This window comes from Camellia sinensis, chromosome 12 (assembly GCF_055761805.1).
Source record: "Camellia sinensis isolate YWXY chromosome 12, ASM5576180v1, whole genome shotgun sequence".
NCBI classification, from domain to species: Eukaryota; Viridiplantae; Streptophyta; class Magnoliopsida; order Ericales; family Theaceae; genus Camellia; species Camellia sinensis.
The window spans coordinates 119,151,412-119,170,054 of NC_138972.1; positions in this window are offsets into that span (position 1 = coordinate 119,151,412).

Genomic DNA, 18,643 nt, shown 5'->3' on the forward strand with positions numbered 1-18,643 from the left:
TGTAGAAAAGCATAATGATTAGATGAATTGAAACTAATCAATTGCAATATGTCATTGAATATGGCGGTGAGATTAACACATTGAATATGTGCTTGAATTGATCATTATATATGATAATGCGTTTAAATACATTGTATATGTATCTTATTTGAGAGGAGATAAGGGATATACTCCATTGTTTGGGAGAACATAGGGGATGTACTCCATTATTTGGGAGGAGATAGGGGATGTACTCCATATGTGATAATGTGCTTTAATACATTGTATATGTACTCCATATGTGGTAGTGCGCTTTAATACATTGTATATGTACTCCATATGTGATTATATGCTTTAATACATTGTATATGTATCTTGCTTAGGAGGAGATATGGGATATACTCCATTGTTTGGGAGAAGATATGGGATGGACTCCATTGATAATTAAGTTGGCCGGAGTGTCCATGGTGAAAGTCCCGAAATCTTATAAATGGAAGTGTATGAATGAAGTTGATAATTGAAGTGTTAATAATATGAGTTGTAGTCTCATTTTGAGTAGTTGATAATTGAAGTGTTAATAATATGAGTTGTAGTCTCATTTTGTATTGTGGATAATGGAAATGTTAATGAGAGGAGTTGTAGTCTCTTTTAAATTGTTTGGTTAGATAAAGAACCATGTTTATGAATTGAATTGGATAAACAAAGGAAAGCCGATTGAAACATGGGTGTAATTGTTGTTGGGATATGGAAAGAGTGTGAGTTGGTTTACACGTGTTAACCATTTGTCAAATGCTAATGTTTCAGTTATTTCTCATGTTTGGTTTAGCATATCTCTACTGGGCTTTGGCTCACCCTACTTGGGACACCATTTTTTAGGTACAGGTGTCATGCCGTCTCCAAGATCTTAGCTTGGGAGGTTTAGGAGTTGAAGACTCTACTTTGTTATTTGTTTTGTTGATTTCATGTAAATGCAAGCCAAGGGCTTTACTTATAAAAGAGTTAACACTCTACTTTTTGTAACCAAGTAGTAACTTGGGAAGATGAAAGCCCGCAGGGCATTTTACTATTTTTGTAAACATTTGTAACTTATATGAAATACTCTTTTGTAATATTAACTTTGATGTATGTGTGGAAATGTGACTTCTCTATCACGTATATAGAAGAGTGAGATGATGGAATTATGTATTATTTTGAGGGCGTCACAGTTAACATCTACCTAGATGGCTTAATATCATGACTTGTCGCTATTGAGATATAATTTAAGACTAAGATGATTTATTTATCACACAATATATATAGTCAATTTTTTCATGCATCGCACGGGTTACCGCTAGTATAAGGAAAAGGGTTTCTAACCCACAAGTCTTGTGGGAGCTCCAATATCCCAATCTCAATTTTCTAATTTTTTAACTTAAAAAAAAAAAAAACCTTAACATTTATTGACTTCTTCCAACCCACAACCCTTTTTGACTTCTCCCATAGCTACGGCTACACCCTTTTCAACTTCTTCCATACACTATAGTTAGTGATGGGATTATTAAATTATTTTTATAAAAAATATAAAAATATATAATTTGCATATTAAAAAAATATCTAAAACAAATATAAATTTTTATTAAATCTATCTATCTATATGTAACGAGTTGAATCAAATTAAATTTATGCTTTAATCTCAGTTGGGGATTTATATTAAATTATTAAACTCCATTCATTTTGAACCCAATTGATTGAATCGTGACCTGTTAGTAACCATGAAATATTATTGTGATTTTATTATTATTATTTGATTACCATAAAAGAGTTGTGAATATTTATGGTGTATACCATTAAACGAAATATATTTTGTGGTGAGAAAATATTATATTTACTTTTGCCATTAAAGATGTTGAAATGTATTTTTAAATTGATATATATATATAGGTGTATATAAATAGTTAGATATTTGGTTAGACGTTTGTTTATAATATATATATATATATAAGTGATCAAATAGGATATTTTGTTCAACTTTGAATTCTTGCCGTGAGGAGAAAAAGAGAAAAAGGGTTCCAATGTTGGTTCTTCATGGGTTTGATCTAGTGTAAGTCATTTTTTACCCCTAGTGCTTTGGATTAAAACGTAGAGGGTGAAAAAGGCATCGTTTGGCTCCGAACAGATTTAATTTCTGTTGCCAAAAATTTTGAAAGCTTCTTGGCTTGAGATAGGGATTTTTCCTACACTTCTTTATGCACTTTTACTTGATTATATGCAATTTAGAGTTGTATATAATTTAATTAGAATTTTTGAAAAATTTGTGATTTATTTGCTTAATAGAGAAATTTTGAGAAAAATAAAAAGTTGATGCCCAAATTGCGAAAGTGTAAACTTGGAATGTGTTTGTAAGGTTATGAAAGAGCTATGTTTTGAATTTGAACAAAACAGACTTCAATTCAATTGGTTTTGAAATTTTTACCGGTTTACAACCAAAAGAGCATTTTTAAAGAAAACAAAGGAATTATATTTAAATTTTGAGGATTTTGATCAAAATAGGATCTCATAGTTGAATAATGCTTGGAGAATGAGTTTGTAAAGAAAATGATGTTTTCTTGGGCATTAACGGTATTATTTTGCTTAATGTATCTATTGGAATAAAACCGACACGGTTAGAAATGAACCTTGAGAGGTTACCGGACGTGATTGTGATATGAAAACTAGTGTAGTTGTTCATATTTGATGAGATGTGGAATATATTGTATTTATCGAAATTTTTGAAATTTAATTATTTAAATATCTGTTTAGAAATATCTGTTTTTGGCTATCGGTGGAGGATAGCAATGATTGTTGTAAAAATACATAAGACTTAGGTAAATTGAACCACATTCCTCATTTGTTACATTGGACATTGCATTACATTCATTTCATTGGAAATGTATCTGTTTTTGAGAAATGTTTAGAAATGTATCTGTCTGTGAAAAGATAAATACTTGGTGAATCTGGATATGGGGTGTAGAACCGCACGGTGAGGTGTCGAGCCTTCCAGTTTACTGGTAAAAATGACAATGGTAGTGCATTAGGGCCTATTTGCAGATACTCATCTAGAGATTCACAAAGCCTACATTCATGTAACAGATACGGTTTAAAATGAAAATGGTTTTATATCTGTTGTTGCATCTCAACATTGCATGCTTTATAAAAAGAGAGATAAATTGTTTTATCATGAGCATGGCATGAGTGTAGACACCCCATTTTTGACCGTCCTTAAGACTTGGACGTCATCGTTTGAACACTCGATGATTACCCTTGTTTGTGTTTGTCTCGAGTTCTCAGAGGTTTCGACTACGCGCCTTACCTCAAGACCTCTCGACTTGTTTGTTTTGTGTTTGGTTTTGCATGAAACACGTTGTTTTGCTTCTGAGGGTGGGAAATAGCTTTTAGGCCATCCCCACACCTCACCGGCCATGGCTTGAGGCCACCAGTCTTGTTTCCTTGCCACCGGCCATTGTTGATGGCCGGTCGGCACTATTGATGGTCGGTCGGCATTGTGTTTGGTCGGCCGGCTACTGATTTGGGTCAATCGGCCACTTTTTCTGGCCAAGACCTTTTCTTGAGGGGGGTTTGAACCTTTTGAACCCTCGGTCGGCATTGTGTTTGGTCGGCCGGCTACTGATTTGGGTCAATCGGCCACTTTTTCTGGCCGAGACCTTTTCTTGAGGGGGGTTTGAACCTTTTGAACCCTTGGTTTTAGCTTCTTGAGGAAGCTTGAACCTTTCGAACCCTTGGTTTTAGCTTCTTGAGGAAGCTTGAACCTTTTGAACCCTTGGTTTTAGCTTCTTGGGGAAGCTTGAACCTTTTGAACCTTTGTTCTAGCTTCTCCAAGAAGCTTGAACCCTTTGCTCCAAGTTTCTCCAAGAAGCTTGAACCCTTCGAAGCTTCCAAGAGAAGCTTGCACCTTTTGCACCTTTGTTTTAGCTTCTCCAAGAAGCTTGAACCCTTGTCTAGCTTCTCCAAGAAGCTTAACCCTTTTGTTCTAAGCTTCTTGAAGAAGCTTGGCCCCTTTACCTTAGCTTCCCTTAGAAGCTTGCCCCCTTTGACCCTTTTGCCTTAGCTTCTCCAAGAAGCTTAGGCCTTTTGCCTTGCTCTATAAATAGAGGGCCTCTCCTCCCATTTCAAGGGCTAGAAAAATCTGATATATATCATAAATATATCACTCTCTCTATATATCTCCCTCTCTCTCTACATTTGTGTGGGTTAGAGGGTGCAAAAGGGTCTAGTTCTTGGCCATTTCAACTACACCTCCTAGCACAACACTTCCATCATCACTTGGAGGTTCTTGGAGCTTGTTTTCAGAGGTTGACGGTTTCATTTTTGGGTCTAAAGGCTGCTGGTTCTTGCTGGTCTTCAAGGGTAACACTTCTTACCCTCTTTATTTTCCGTTTTTGCACGCACTTTTAGCCTTACTTGCAAGCATTTTCGAGCTTTGTCATAAGCTGAAGAAAGTCTTATTTTGAGCTCCTTTTGAAGTTTGTTTGAGATCACTTTTGTGTTTGGAGTCGTTTACCCCCTCTTAGGCCTTGTTTGGCCCCATTTTGTGCTATTTTTGGTGAGTTTCAGGACTACCTTGTTTGGGCCTCCCCACCACTGAAATGTTAAGGGATTTCAGTGGTGAGGATGATGTCTTAAGGTCCTAAGAAGGAGAGGGCCACCCCCTCTCCTTGTTGTCTTCAAAAAGTGTCATTTTAGCCTCGTGTGTGAGCACCATTTTTAAGTTCATGTTGGCCATGTCTTAAGTGCTATTTGTGCTTATTTTGCCATGATATAGCACTTTTTTTACTTGGTTTAGACACACCATGCTTAGCTTGTATACATGTCTTGTAATGCCATGATTTGCCTTAACATGTGCCTAGCATTTAGACTACCATGCTCATGTGTTTTGACCTAGCTTTGTGAAGCTTTTATGCTTGTTTTAGTATGCTAAGGGACTATTTTTGGTCATTTGAGTCATCCATGCTTTGCTTTGTATAGCTACCATGCAAACTCTCTTGTATGCCTTGAGCATTGACCCCTCTAGCATGCCATCCTTGCATCATTTCAGTGGTTTGGAACCACTTGTCATGTTATTTCAGTCCTTGTGGCATGCCTATATGCTTGCATTTGATATCTCTTTAATGTGTTAAAAGGTTGTTGTCTTGTGCTCCTTATTTGGGCCCTTGTGCATGCTTCCATACGTAAGCCATTTAGATGCCATTTAGGTGGGTTTTGAGGCTCATTTTAGCATGTCACATCTCTGTTTTCAGTCACTTAATTCATGCCATGTGTGGTTGCACTAAGTGTAGTTCAATGCTTCTTTTGTCGAGCCTTAGGCTTTAGATCATTTGTTGTATGCTATGCTTGTCTTGTTTGCTTGTTTTGGCACCATCATTAACATGATTTTCAGAGCTTACATTGCATGCCATATGCCCATGTTGTTCCTCTTTTAAGTGTGCTTAAAAGTTGTCTCTATGTGCCTAAGTGTTGGACCTTGCATGCATGCCTATTTGTATGTGTTTTAGCTTCCATTCTTGAGCATGTTGGCCACTGTTTTGGACCTAGTAGAGGGCTGTCCAAATTAGTTTAAGACCATCCCTTTTGCATGTTGTTGCATGCTATACATGTTTGTATTTTTAGGTACTTAGCCTATTAACATGTTGCATGTTTAAGTGTCATTGCATTTGGCATGCTTCTTGTGTTAAGTCGCTTTGCATATTTACATGTGTTATGCCTTTCATGTTGTTGCATGTGTGTCATTAACATTGATGTTATATGCCTTGTATGCTTACTTGTTTAGTTCATGTGCCTATTGCACATGGTTTTGTTGTTTGCATGATCATGTTGCACACTTAGCTCACATGCCTAGGTTGCATTACATTGGCATGCATGCTTTGCCTCTTGAATTGAGTGTGATAGAGGTTGAGTTCATTGTGTGTTTGTGTGCACTATATTTGACATTAAAATGCATAACTTGGTTTCTTAGGCCATCACGCATTGAAATGCGCAATTGGTGGTCCGAGAATCGAGTACCATACCCCTTTGAGTCATAAACATGATAAGGGGTGTGTTGGTGCACACATTTGCTTGAAATGCATTGCCATGCCTTGTTTTGCCCTTTGCTGCTGTCAAAACAAGTTCTGCAGGAAGAATTGGCCGGTCGACTACATACAGTGCCGACCGACCATGTATTGCTGGCCGAGAGTCACACCAGTGGCCGATGACCACATCCCCTTAGCCGGTGATCATTTACCTTGGCCGGTGGCACTCCACAGTGTGCAGAGAGCATACCTTGGGACTTGTGTAGTCTTCAGAGGTGTCAAACAGTGAAAACAGAGGCAACATGTGTCATGGCAATGGATTTCCGAGCAAAGCCAATCCAAGCATGCATTCATCCCTCTTCCCGAGGCTGTTTTACTGCTTTAGTAGCTTAGTTAATTTATTTAATTAATTAAGGGTTTAATAACTTATTCGGTTTGTATTATTCTTTTGGTCCCTCCGAGCGAGGGCGAATTTGTAATAAGTGTGGGTGCGTGTGTGCATGTCTTCCAACCCCCACTTTTTTCTCCTTTTTACTTACCTGCTTTTGATGGTTAGAATTAGGTCATATTTAAATTAGCATACCTTATGCTATGCATGCGTGCATCCATACATTTGTCTTGCATGCACCGGGCTCGGCTCATCATACTAACTGCATTGTATTTCAATTCCAAAGTTGAATACATGTTAATTGTAGCATCATCACATGCCATCTTAGAATAGCCGAGCCTATTGTAGTTGCATCTTGTATGTGTTGCATTAGCCATTTTAACATGAACTAGGATCATGCATGATTACTAACTAGTTCCTTGTTTTGGCTCGGAGTACACTGTGAGTGTTTATGCTTTAGCATCTTGCATGTATGTGAATATTAACATGACAGCATGCTTGCCATGTGGCTATGTGCTTATGTGATATAACTGCCTGAATGCCTGTGGGTGAAGGTTGAGTTACTTAAATTGGAACAACACATTGAATATGAGTTTTAAGCCCACCCGAGGGTGGCAAAACCTGCATTTTAGCCTACTTACGAGTAGCAAACCATTTTCAAAAACAAGCATGCAATGTTTTGTTCCAAATTAGGCGATTTGGTCTATACTTGTTTGTTGTGCGCATAACATAGTAATGCTAGGCTAATAACTGGAGTAGGAACACATAATGCTTTCAAAACAAGATATCACGGTTAGTAGAAGCCAATCTTTGATCGGGCGAGAGGGGGTGCTCATAGCTGACCTTCCCCAATCGTACCCAAGTTCCCGAGCCGAGACAACTTTGGTGATGACGGACATGTGGCCTTTGGCACCGAGTCAGGGTTTCCTAAATTTTCCAAAATAAAATATTTAGGTGGCGACTCTGTATCTGGCAAAGCAGTTCATGTTTGGCACTTCTTTTCTGAAAATCTGTTTTTCTCAAAACAATTTGCCGGATTTGGACTCTTTGGTTCAGATTAAGAACCGTGACAAATTTGAGAGTCCTGAACTGTAGTGGACCCAATATGAACAGAACGGGACTCATCCTCCCGGGGCATTCGGGGACGTCTACAGTTTTTGGCGACTCTGCTTGGGATTTTAGAGAACTTGACTCGAACTCATGATATCTTGTTTTGACTACACTATGTGTTTCTTTGCATTGCATGTGCATTGGTGCGCCTAGGACACCGTGTTTGCCATCTGCTATTCCTGAACGGTTTGCCGGAGGCTTGCTTTGTCAAAGCACGCCATAAGGCTGACCAGTTATGGGCTCTGCCAGTATGGGAGCACAAACCCCGGTTTTACCGAGGCACCCTTTTTGACCATTCGACCTAGTGCATGTTCGGAATCCATAGTGACCATTCCAAATTAGGACAGGTTGCTTACCCGATAGGTTGTTTGAAACCGCTGCGTGCGTAGTGAAACCCTAGCTCCCGACAAAATAGGACTGGGAAACCCTACCCTAACATAGGGGTGTTTTGGCTCTCACTTGCTTGTTATGTGCTTTTAGAGTGCGTCTCTACAGGGAATGCATGTATCAGTTTGCAAGTTTGAGTATCAGGCCTATAGGCATTAGGATCAGTATTTGGGGAATCAGTTTTACCTGAGGGTATTAGTTTACGGGCAGAATTTTGGGGCAGAATTCAGTAGAGGGCACAGTGATCCTAGTATGCTCATATCTGTTTTGGTGAAATCAGGGTGAGGTGCTGTCTGTTTTCTCTTTTGCTAGGTAGTCTTGGAACCATAGCTTCAAAAGGCTCCGATATCCCCCGAGGTTCATCAGACTTGTGCTGATAGACTTTGTCAGGTCAGAGATTCAGTTCAAGGGCAATCAGTGTTCCTTTGCCAGAGGCAAGGTAAAAGGCCCAGTCAGGCACAGATCACCAGTTCAGCAGTTACCAGATCAGTGGTCCTTATCCACTCCACCAGTGAATAGTGAGGCTGAGGCCTCAGTTTTTTACCATAGAGATAGAAATACCGATCAGTCAGTTGGAACAGTAGAACATGGCAGGGATGGAGGAAATGATGCATCAACTCCAAGAAAGTATGAAACTCATGCGGCAAGACGCTGCCCGTCAAGCAGAATTTGCCAAACAACAGGCCGAGATCATGGCCCAGCAGGCTGAGCTAATCGCCAGGCTGCAACAGCAAACCAGAGCATCTGCTTCGCACCAAGCCCCTCCCCCACCAGGAGTTCCAGCACCCGAGGAGGCACCAAATGTCCAGGGAGATACGGACATTCCGACAGGACCGGCTCCGCCCCCAATCCTACCCCAATTATCCAAAACACCCACCAACCTACCGGATTCTCCCTTTGAGTCTGAGGTGGACCCCACAACATTGAAGGTGAGCAAGCTTGAAAAGCTGTTCAAGAAATCTCAAGGCGTCAAGTCCATCCCGGACATTGAGGATGGGTATACCGACGCAGCTGTGACGCTGCCAGACAGATTCAAGATGCCACATATTGACCATTTCGATGGGTCTGGGGATCCCATGGTGCACTTACGGCTTTTTTCAAACATTCTAAGGCCGATGGGCCTCACCAGATTACAGAAGCTACCATTGTTTGGCCGGACCCTGTCTGGGATAGCCGTAATCTGGTATGCAAAATTAGAGAACTCTGTGAAACAGAATTGGGAAAAGATGGCTGAGGCCTTCAGTGATCAATACTCCTACAACGCACAGATTAAGGTCACAACTCGTGATCTTGAAGTCACCCGCCAAGAGCCAAAGGAGAGCTTCTCAGAATTCGTGGCCCGCTGGAGGGCCAAGGCCTCAATGATGGCCATTAGGCCAACGGATAAGGATCAAATACGGATGGTTGTGCGCAACCTCCAGCCCAAACTAATGCAGAAAATGATCATGCTCCCCTTCCCTACCTTTTCAGATTTGCATGAGATGGGAGTACAGATCGAGGACGCTATGAAGCAGGGCCTTATTGACCAGGAGAAGGAGCAGCCTAGGAGGGCGTTTTTTCGCAATTCAAGTGCGACCACCAGCGGTGATGCAGCTGCAAAATCTTCTGAAATGGGCATGGTCACCACCACCACACCAAGAGTAGCCACCCCCTTTGTTGGTACATCCAATCCAAACCCCCGAACCTCAGACTATCTACCCCGGGGCAAGAGGATTTTCACCCCGCTTTATATGCCTTTGTCTAAAGCTCTGGGGGTCCTACTCAGGAAAGGACATCTGAAACCGTTAGAACAACGGCCTCTACCCGATCCTCTCCCTCCAAAGCATGACCCGACTAAGTACTGTGCTTTTCATCAACAGACCGGTCATGACACCGACAGTTGCGTCCGTCTCCGCCACAAGATACAAAATTTGATTGACAACAGGGTCATCCCCACACTAGGTCCTGCAAAGTCTATCGACACTTGATCAGTGAACTTGTGGGGGATAATGTGATGTGATCGAGGGATGAACCACCTGCAGGCGGCGCTCAGTTTACTCCGGATGTGGCGTTTGGCACGCACTGTTTTGAGCATTTGTCAATGCTGGGTTTTGTACGTTCTGGCTTGGGTATTGAGTCAGTTCTGTTGTTTTGAGTCTGTCTCTTTGTTTTGAGTCAGTCTTTTCATATCGAGTCAGTCCTGTTGAGTCTGTCTCGTTGTATTGAGTCAGTCGGGTCTGTCTTGTTGTATCGAGTCAGTCCTGTTTTATTAAGAGTCGGGTGATTTCGGGGATGTTACCTCAAACATCACTTGCTTGTTTTGTGTTTATCTTTTCGTTTTCTTTTGAGTCTGTTTCTGCCTTGGAGCCAGTAATGCCAACAGATTTGAATGAACAGCAGTGGTTTTTCATCCTCTTGTGTTTGCTTCTGCCGTGTGCCAGTTGTGCCAGAAATTCTAAATGAGATGGCAGTATTTGACTAGAAGCTATGTCTTTTCTGTGCCTTGAATTCATTGCATCGACCTAAGTTTTCCAAAACTTTTTTCGAAACATTGTGATAAAAAATGAAGAAGAAGGAATTCCTCGGGTTTTGTAAAATTTGATCAATTGAGAGATAGAAAAGCATGCTAAGCCCTTAACGAATGAAATCATGTTTGTTAACGTGAGTACTGAGACGGATCCTGGCTTGATCCAGATTGGTCCCACACCATCTTCAGCACGAACGATTAGTCAATTTCTTAAAAGATTTCAAAAAATGTTTTGTGCGGTCCTGCGAAGACCTGTGTGGAATCGCTCTTAAGATTGTGCAGCTTAGGATTTCTCTTAGCCTCGAGACTCGACCTCTCATTTTCAAACCTTGGACTAGAACTCAGAAAATTCAAAGGTCAACTACAATGTGAGGCCTGTGTGGCCAGATTCGAAGCAGCCCGTGAATCAACGGCAAGAAAAGTCAGATCTAGAAGATCAAATGTCATCAAAAGAAGCTTGCAAAGCTAGATCAGAAGCACCCCTAGAACTAGGGGCAAAGAATTTCAAATGTGCTCGAAGAGCCAAAGATGGATCATTCAACAAATCCAAGAAGGTCGACAAGAATGCCAAATCCCAGAAGGAGGAAGAAGAAAGTATTGCTGAAGAAAAACTGAGTTCCGATCCACAACACTAGGGGCAAATTCAGCCCCCTATTGGATGGACTCCTGCATCGTCAGCGAACAACAGCCATTCTCCTGGATTCAGATGACTTCGGGATCTCAAAACCATTTGACATGGACAAAGCTACACTTTTACCCTTGAGAGGCTCGCTAGGCCGAAAACCCAAAAGGGTGACCCAAGCAAAAGTTAGAGCAAGAAAAAAAAAAGGAGAAGAAAAAAAAAAGGAGAAGAAAAAAAAAAAGAGAAAAAGAGAAAAAATGCAAAGAATGAAGAAAAGATGAAAAAAGAAAAGGAAAAAAGAAAAGAAAAGATGAAAAGAATTAAAAAGAAAATCAAAACAAAGCTCGCAAGGTTGAAAACCCGGAAGGGCGGCCTTGGCAAAAGTTAGAGCGTAAAATGAGAGGTTAATACCCGAGTGTACCTTACCTGAACTACGTATGGCTTGATTCCCATGTTTGGGATACGTAGGCAACTTCATCTTGAAGTCCAGCCACAAACACTTCGAATTCGATTGTGTCCATGTAATGGTTTTGATCATCCTTGCCTTCTCTGAATCTGAGGATTTGGTTGTGTTCGTCACTCTGAGGATTGACTACAATGTACTGCGGTGCCATGCAGACAAGGGGCAACTTTCCATTGCCATTCAATGCCCTGCGGTGCCATTCAAACAAGGGGCAACTTTTCGTTGCCATGTAGTGTCCTTCAGACAAGGGGCAGTGTTCCTTCTGATCTGAGGTTGTGCATCTCAAGAGTAGGTTCCGTGCTCGTTGAGCAGTGGCCATTTGCAAAAATAGTTTTTGAGAATTTTTACTAAGGTGACTAATTCTCTCGAAAATTATTCCACTTTTTCCAAAACTGGACCCTTTTTTTGGACCCAAAAAAGGAAAATTTTCAGTGCTCATAGCCTGACTTGCATGATTTTAAATCAAAAAGTTGAACAACCATGTTAATCTAACTCTCATTTTGGTCAAAATTGTTTTAGTAGAAAGCCAAAAACAAAAATGGTCAAAATGATGAACTAGGGGCACAGTTTAGTCAAGCTTCCTGTCTTTCCCCCATTTTCAACATACTCGCCAAGAATGTCGCTCTACCTGCCAGAAAAGGGCACAACTGAAGTTAACAACAAAGGGCTGAAAGCTCTCTCATCCTCCAAGCAACGAGGTATCAAGCTAAGTGCGAAGCACGAACAGGAACAGATCAAGATATTCCACTCCTTTGTTTGGACAGATCTGATCACGTCCAAACTCCCCAACAGAGCATCATCAACCGATGTTAGCTGCAAATTTGCTACACGTCCAGTTGTAGCGCAGCCCCTCTGTGGAAGAAGCTCACTGTTGTGAACAAGAATGAGAATCTGGTAGAATACCAGAGGCAAGAGCCGACAAATTCCAGCTTATCCATCAACCACCCAGGGGAGGGATAAAAAATGAGAGATTGAAGAATAGAGAGATGTGCGCTAAGAGAAAAAGTGAGAAAAAGGGCTTTTTTAGAAAAACAGAGCCTGAGGGCCGAGTGATGTGAGAATCACAAATGAGAAAAATGGTGGGAAATAATACCCAAAAAAAAAACTGGCTCCTCGCGTACTGAGAGGTCTCTCGTCTTTGTAACACGTCTGTGTGTCGTGTCTTTTGTTTTGTTTGTCTAGATTCTTGCTTTGAGTCGTCCCGAGCATGACTCGATGTGTTTTGGTTGTTTACCTTTTGTTTTCCGTTGTTCAGTCGTAGTGCACTGTGTTCAGTCGTAGGCTCAATACCCGATCGAGAACTCATTTCTCAATTTCAATCAAATCGTTTTGTGCTCGGAGTGCTAGGCCATTCTCCACATTTGTGCAAAACAAGAATTTGTTCTTTCTTAAAACCGCAGGGTTCAACCCAGGTCATGCAAGAACAGTAAAACAAGGACCTATTTGAAGCTATATGGGTTCCAGACTACAAAGCAAAAGAAAAGGGGAAAAACCGAAGCATCTGAGTGTGTTTTACCTTCAGCAAATTCCATGATTGTACTCTAGATGTACCTCTTCAAGCCTTGTCAGTGCTCCGAAGAATGAGTGTGCCTCTACTCCAAGCTTAAGCCTGCTTCAAGTCCGAATGGCAATTAAAGCAGTAGCAGATGTTATCTCTCACCAATATAAATAGGGTGTACCCTTTTCAAACAGAGTGTGTTACAAACCCCTCCGAGAGGTAAATCGGAGGTCGCGTTTGGATTTGGTCTCGTTAAGGCTTGTATTTCCTTATTCGGCATTTTGTTTCAAACGCGCTTTTGAAGTTGCACATTTGTCGCATCGTTATGCACACCATTTCTCGCATTGTTACGCACACCATTCGTTGCATTGTTATGCACATCTATCTAGCATTGTTATGCACCGTTACACCTGCATTGTTATGCACATTATATTTGCATTATCATGCACCTCTTCACTTGTGTAGTCACGCACATTCCACTTGCATTGTTATGCACGCCCTTTTCCACCTTTCCGAAACACCGGGATACGTCCCTATGTTTCTCTTTCTTTTTCCGAAACACCGGGATACGTCCCTATGTTTCTCCTTCTTTTTCCGAAACACCGGGATACGTCCCTATCTTTCTTCTCCTTTTCGAAACACCCGGGATACGTCCCTATGTTTCTCCTTGTTTTTCCAAAACACCGAGATACGTCCCTATGTTTCTCCTTCTTTTTCCGAAACACCGAGATACGTCCCTATGTTTCTCCTTCTTTTTCCGAAACACCGGGATACATCCCTATGTTTCTCATTCCTTTCCGAAACATCGGGACACGTCCCTATGTTTCTTCCTCTTTTCCAAAACACCGGGATACGTCCCTATGTTTCTCATTCCTTTCCAAAACACAGGGATATGTCCCTATGTTTCTTCTCCTTTTCCGAAACACCGGGATATGTCCCTATGTTTCTCTCCCTTTCCGAAACACCGGGATACGTCCCTATGTTTCTCCTTCCTTCCTAACCACCGGAATAGGTCCCTATGCTTCCCCCCTTTGGTTAAGAGCATTTGGAATACGTTCCAATGCTTATACCTTTTCGAAACATCGGGATATGTCCCTATGTTTCTCCTCCTTTCTGAAACACCGAGATACGTCCCTATGTTTCTTCATCATTCCGAAACACTGGGATACGTCCATATGTTTCTTCTTCTTTTCTGAAACACCGGGACACGTCCCTATGTTTCTCCTTCCTTCCGAAACACCGGGATACGTCCCTACGTTTCTCCTACCATTCCGAAACATCGGGATACGTCCCTATGTTTTCCCTTCTTCGGTCAAAAGCATTCGGAATATGTTCCAATGCTCACACTATTCTGAAACATCGGGATACGTCCCTATGTTTCTCCCTCTTTGGTTAAAAGCGTTCGAAATACGTTCCAATGCTCACACCATTCCGAAACACCGGGATACGTCCCTATGTTTCTCCCTCTTTGGTTAAGGGCATTTGGAATACGTTCCAATGCTCACACCATTCCGAAACAGCGGGATATGTCCTAATGTTTCTCCTTCTTTGGTTACGAGCATTTGGAATACGTTCCAATGCTTATACCTTTTCGAAACACCGGGATATATCCCTATGTTTCTCCCTCTTTGGTTAAGAGCATTTAGAATACGTTCCAATACTTGAACCACTCTGAAACACCAGGATACGTCCCTATGTTTCTTCTCCTTTTCCGAAACACTGGATATGTCCCTATGTTTCTCTCTTTGTTCCTTCCTCACACAATTTCGGTGTGTTTGGAATTTGACTTAGGTTGCGTTGTATGCACTCCTAAATGTTTGTTTTGGACCTCCTCTCATGATTCTGGCATGGTTGGAGTTTGTCACCCTTTGCATCTTTGCTATCATAACATTTCATTCGCGCTATCTTGCGCACCTCACCTGTACTTGTTAGTACATTGCATTGTTTTGAATACAAACCGGCTTCGCAAAAGCGTATAAGTCCAATTACAAGCCGGTTTCGCGAAAGCGTATAAGTCCAATTACAAACCGGCTTCGCGTCAGCGTATAAGTCCAATTACAAACAGGCTTCGCGTAGCGTATAAGTCCAATTTTCAAACTGGCTTCGCGTAGCATATAACGCCAATTCTCAAAGTCTTCTTGCATATCATTTGCATCCTGCCCTTGAACTACGCTAGTTTGATTCCTTGCAAAGGGATACGTAGGCAGCCTGCGGGCACAACCATTTATTTATCGGTAACTTGTATGCTTTGTCTAAGTCTTCGGCTTTGTCAAAAATGGGTCGTCTCTGGGCTTTGACACTCACTCCCGTCATTTTTATGACTTTTGAGTTCTGTCAAAGAGGGGCAACTGTAGACACCCCATTTTTGACCGTCCTTAAGACTTGGACGTCATCGTTTGAACACTCGATGATTACCCTTGTTTGTGTTCGTCTCGAGTTCTCGGAGGTTTCGGCTACGCGCCTTACCTCAAGACCTCTCGACTTGTTTGTTTTGTGTTTGGTTTTGCATCAAACACTTGTTGTTTTGCTTCTGAGGGTGGGAAATAGCTTTTAGGCCATCCCCACACCTCACCGGCCATGGCTTGAGGCCACCGGCCTTGTTTCCTTGCCACTGGCCATTGGTGATGGCCGGTCGGCACTATTGATGGTCGGTCGGCATTGTGTTTGGTCGGCCGACTACTAATTTTGGTCAATCGGCCACTTTTTCTAGCTGAGACCTTTTCCTGAGGGGGGTTTGAACCTTTTGAACCCTTAGTTTTAGCTTCTTGAGGAAGCTTGAACCTTTTGAACCCTTGGTTTTAGCTTCTTGAGGAAGCTTGAACCTTTTGAACCCTTGGTTTTAGCTTCTTGAGGAAGCTTGAACCTTTCGAACCCTTGGTTTTAGCTTCTTGGGGATGCTTGAACCTTTTGAACCTGTGTTCTAGCTTCTCCAAGAAGCTTGAACCCTTCTAAGCTTCCAAGAGAAGCTTGCACCTTTTGCACCTTTGTTTTAGCTTCTCCAAGAAGCTTGAACCCTTGTCTAGCTTCTCCAAGAAGCTTAACCCTTTTGTTCTAAGCTTCTTGAAGAAGCTTGGCCACTTTACCTTAGCTTCCCTTAGAAGCTTGCCCCCTTTGACGCTTTTGCCTTAGCTTCTCTAAGAAGCTTAGGCCTTTTGCCTTGCTCTATAAATAGAGGGCCTCTCCTCCCATTTCAAGGGTTAGAAAAATCTGATATATATCATATATATATCACTCTCTCTCTATATCTCCCTCTCTCTCTACATTTGTGTGGGTTAGAGAGTGCAAAAGGGTCTAGTTCTTGGCCATTTCAACTACACCTCCTAGCACAACACTTCCATCATCACTTGGAGGTTCTTGGAGCTTGGTTTTAGAGGTTGAGGGTTGCATTTTTGGGTCTAAACGCTGCTGGCTCTTGCTGGTCTTCAAGGGTAACACTTCTTACCCTCTTTATTCCCCGTTTTTTCACACACTTTTAGCCTTACTTGCAAGAATTTTTGAGCTTTGTCATAAACTGAAAAAAGTCTTATTTTGAGCTCCTTTTGAAGTTTGTTTAAGATAACTTTTGTGTTTGGGGTCGTTTACCCCCTCTTAGGCCTTGTTTGGCCCCATTTTGTGCTATTTTTGGTGAGTTTCAGGACTACCTTGTTTGGGCCTCCCCACCACTGAAATGTTAAGGGATTTCAGTGGTGAGGATGATGTCTTAAGGTCCTAAGAAGGAGAGGGCCACCCCCTCTCCTTGTTGTCTTCAAAAAGTGTCATTTTAGCCTCGTGTGTGAGCACCATTTTTAAGTTCATGTTGGCCATGTCTTAAGTGCTATTTGTGCTTATTTTGCCATGATATAGCACTTTTTTTACTTGGTTTAGACACACCATGCTTAGCTTGTATACATGTCTTGTAATGCCATGATTTGCCTTAACATGTGCCTAGCATTTAGACTACCATGCTCATGTGTTTTGACCTAGCTTTGTGAAGCTTTTATGCTTGTTTTAGTATGCTAAGGGACTATTTTTGGTCATTTGAGTCATCCATGCTTTGCTTTGTATAGCTACCATGCAAACTCTCTTGTATGCCTTGAGCATTGACCCCTCTAGCATGCCATCCTTGCATCATTTCAGTGGTTTGGAACCACTTGTCATGTTATTTCAGTCCTTGTGGCATGCCTATATGCTTGCATTTGATATCTCTTTAATGTGTTAAAAGGTTGTTGTCTTGTGCTCCTTATTTGGGCCCTTGTGCATGCTTCCATACGTAAGCCATTTAGATGCCATTTAGGTGGGTTTTGAGGCTCATTTTAGCATGTCACATCTCTGTTTTCAGTCACTTAATTCATGCCATGTGTGGTTGCACTAAGTGTAGTTCAATGCTTCTTTTGTCGAGCCTTAGGCTTTAGATCATTTGTTGTATGCTATGCTTGTCTTGTTTGCTTGTTTTGGCACCATCATTAACATGATTTTCAGAGCTTACATTGCATGCCATATGCCCATGTGGTTCCTCTTTTAAGTGTGCTTAAAAGTTGTCTCTATGTGCCTAAGTGTTGGACCTTGCATGCATGCCTATTTGTATGTGTTTTGGCTTCCATTCTTGAACATGTTGGCCACTGTTTTAGACCTAGTAGAGGGCTGTCCAAATTAGTTTAAGACCATCCCTTTGGCATGTTATTGCATGCTATACATGTTTGTATTTTTAGGTACTTAGCCTATTAACATGTTGCATGTTTAAGTGTCATTGCATTTAGCATGCTTCTTGTGTTAAGTCGCTTTGCATATTTACATGTGTTATGCCTTTCATGTCGTTGCATGTGTGTCATTAACATTGATGTTATATGCCTTGCATGCTTACTTGTTTAGTTCATGTGCCTATTGCACATGGTTTTGTTGTTTGCATGATCATGTTGCACACTTAGCTCACATGCCTAGGTTGCATTACATTGGCATGCATGCTTTGCCTCTTGAATTGAGTGTGATAGAGGTTGAGTTCATTGTGTGTTTGTGTGCACTATATTTGACATTAAATGCACAACTTGGTTTCTTAGGCCATCACGCATTGAAATGCGCGATTGGTGGTCCGAGAATCGAGTACCATACCCCTTTGAGTCACAAATATGATAAGGGGTGTGTTGGTGCACACATTTGCTTGAAACGCATTGCCATGCCTTGTTTTGCCCTCTGCTGCTGTCAAAACAGGTTCTGCAGGAAGAATTGGCCGGTCGACTACATACAGTGCCGACCGACCATGTATTGCTGGCCGAGAGTCACACTAATGGCCGATGACCACATCCCCTTAGCCGGTGATCATTTACCTTGGCCGGTGGCACTCCACAGTGTGCAGAGAGCATACCTTGGGACTTGTGTAGTCTTCAGAGGTGCCAAACAGTGAAAACAGAGGCAACATGTGTCATGGCAATGGATTTCCGAGCGAAGCCAATCCGAGCATGCATTCATCCCTCTTCCCGAGGCTGTTTTACTGCTTTAGTAGCTTAGTTAATTTGTTTAATTAATTAAGGGTTTGTAATAGTTAATTAGCTAGAGTAGTTAATTACTTATTCGGTTTGTATTATTCTTTTGGTCCCTCCGAGCGAGGGCGAATTTGTAATAAGTGTGGGTGCGTGTGTGCATGTCTTCCAACCCCTACTTCTTTCTCCTTTT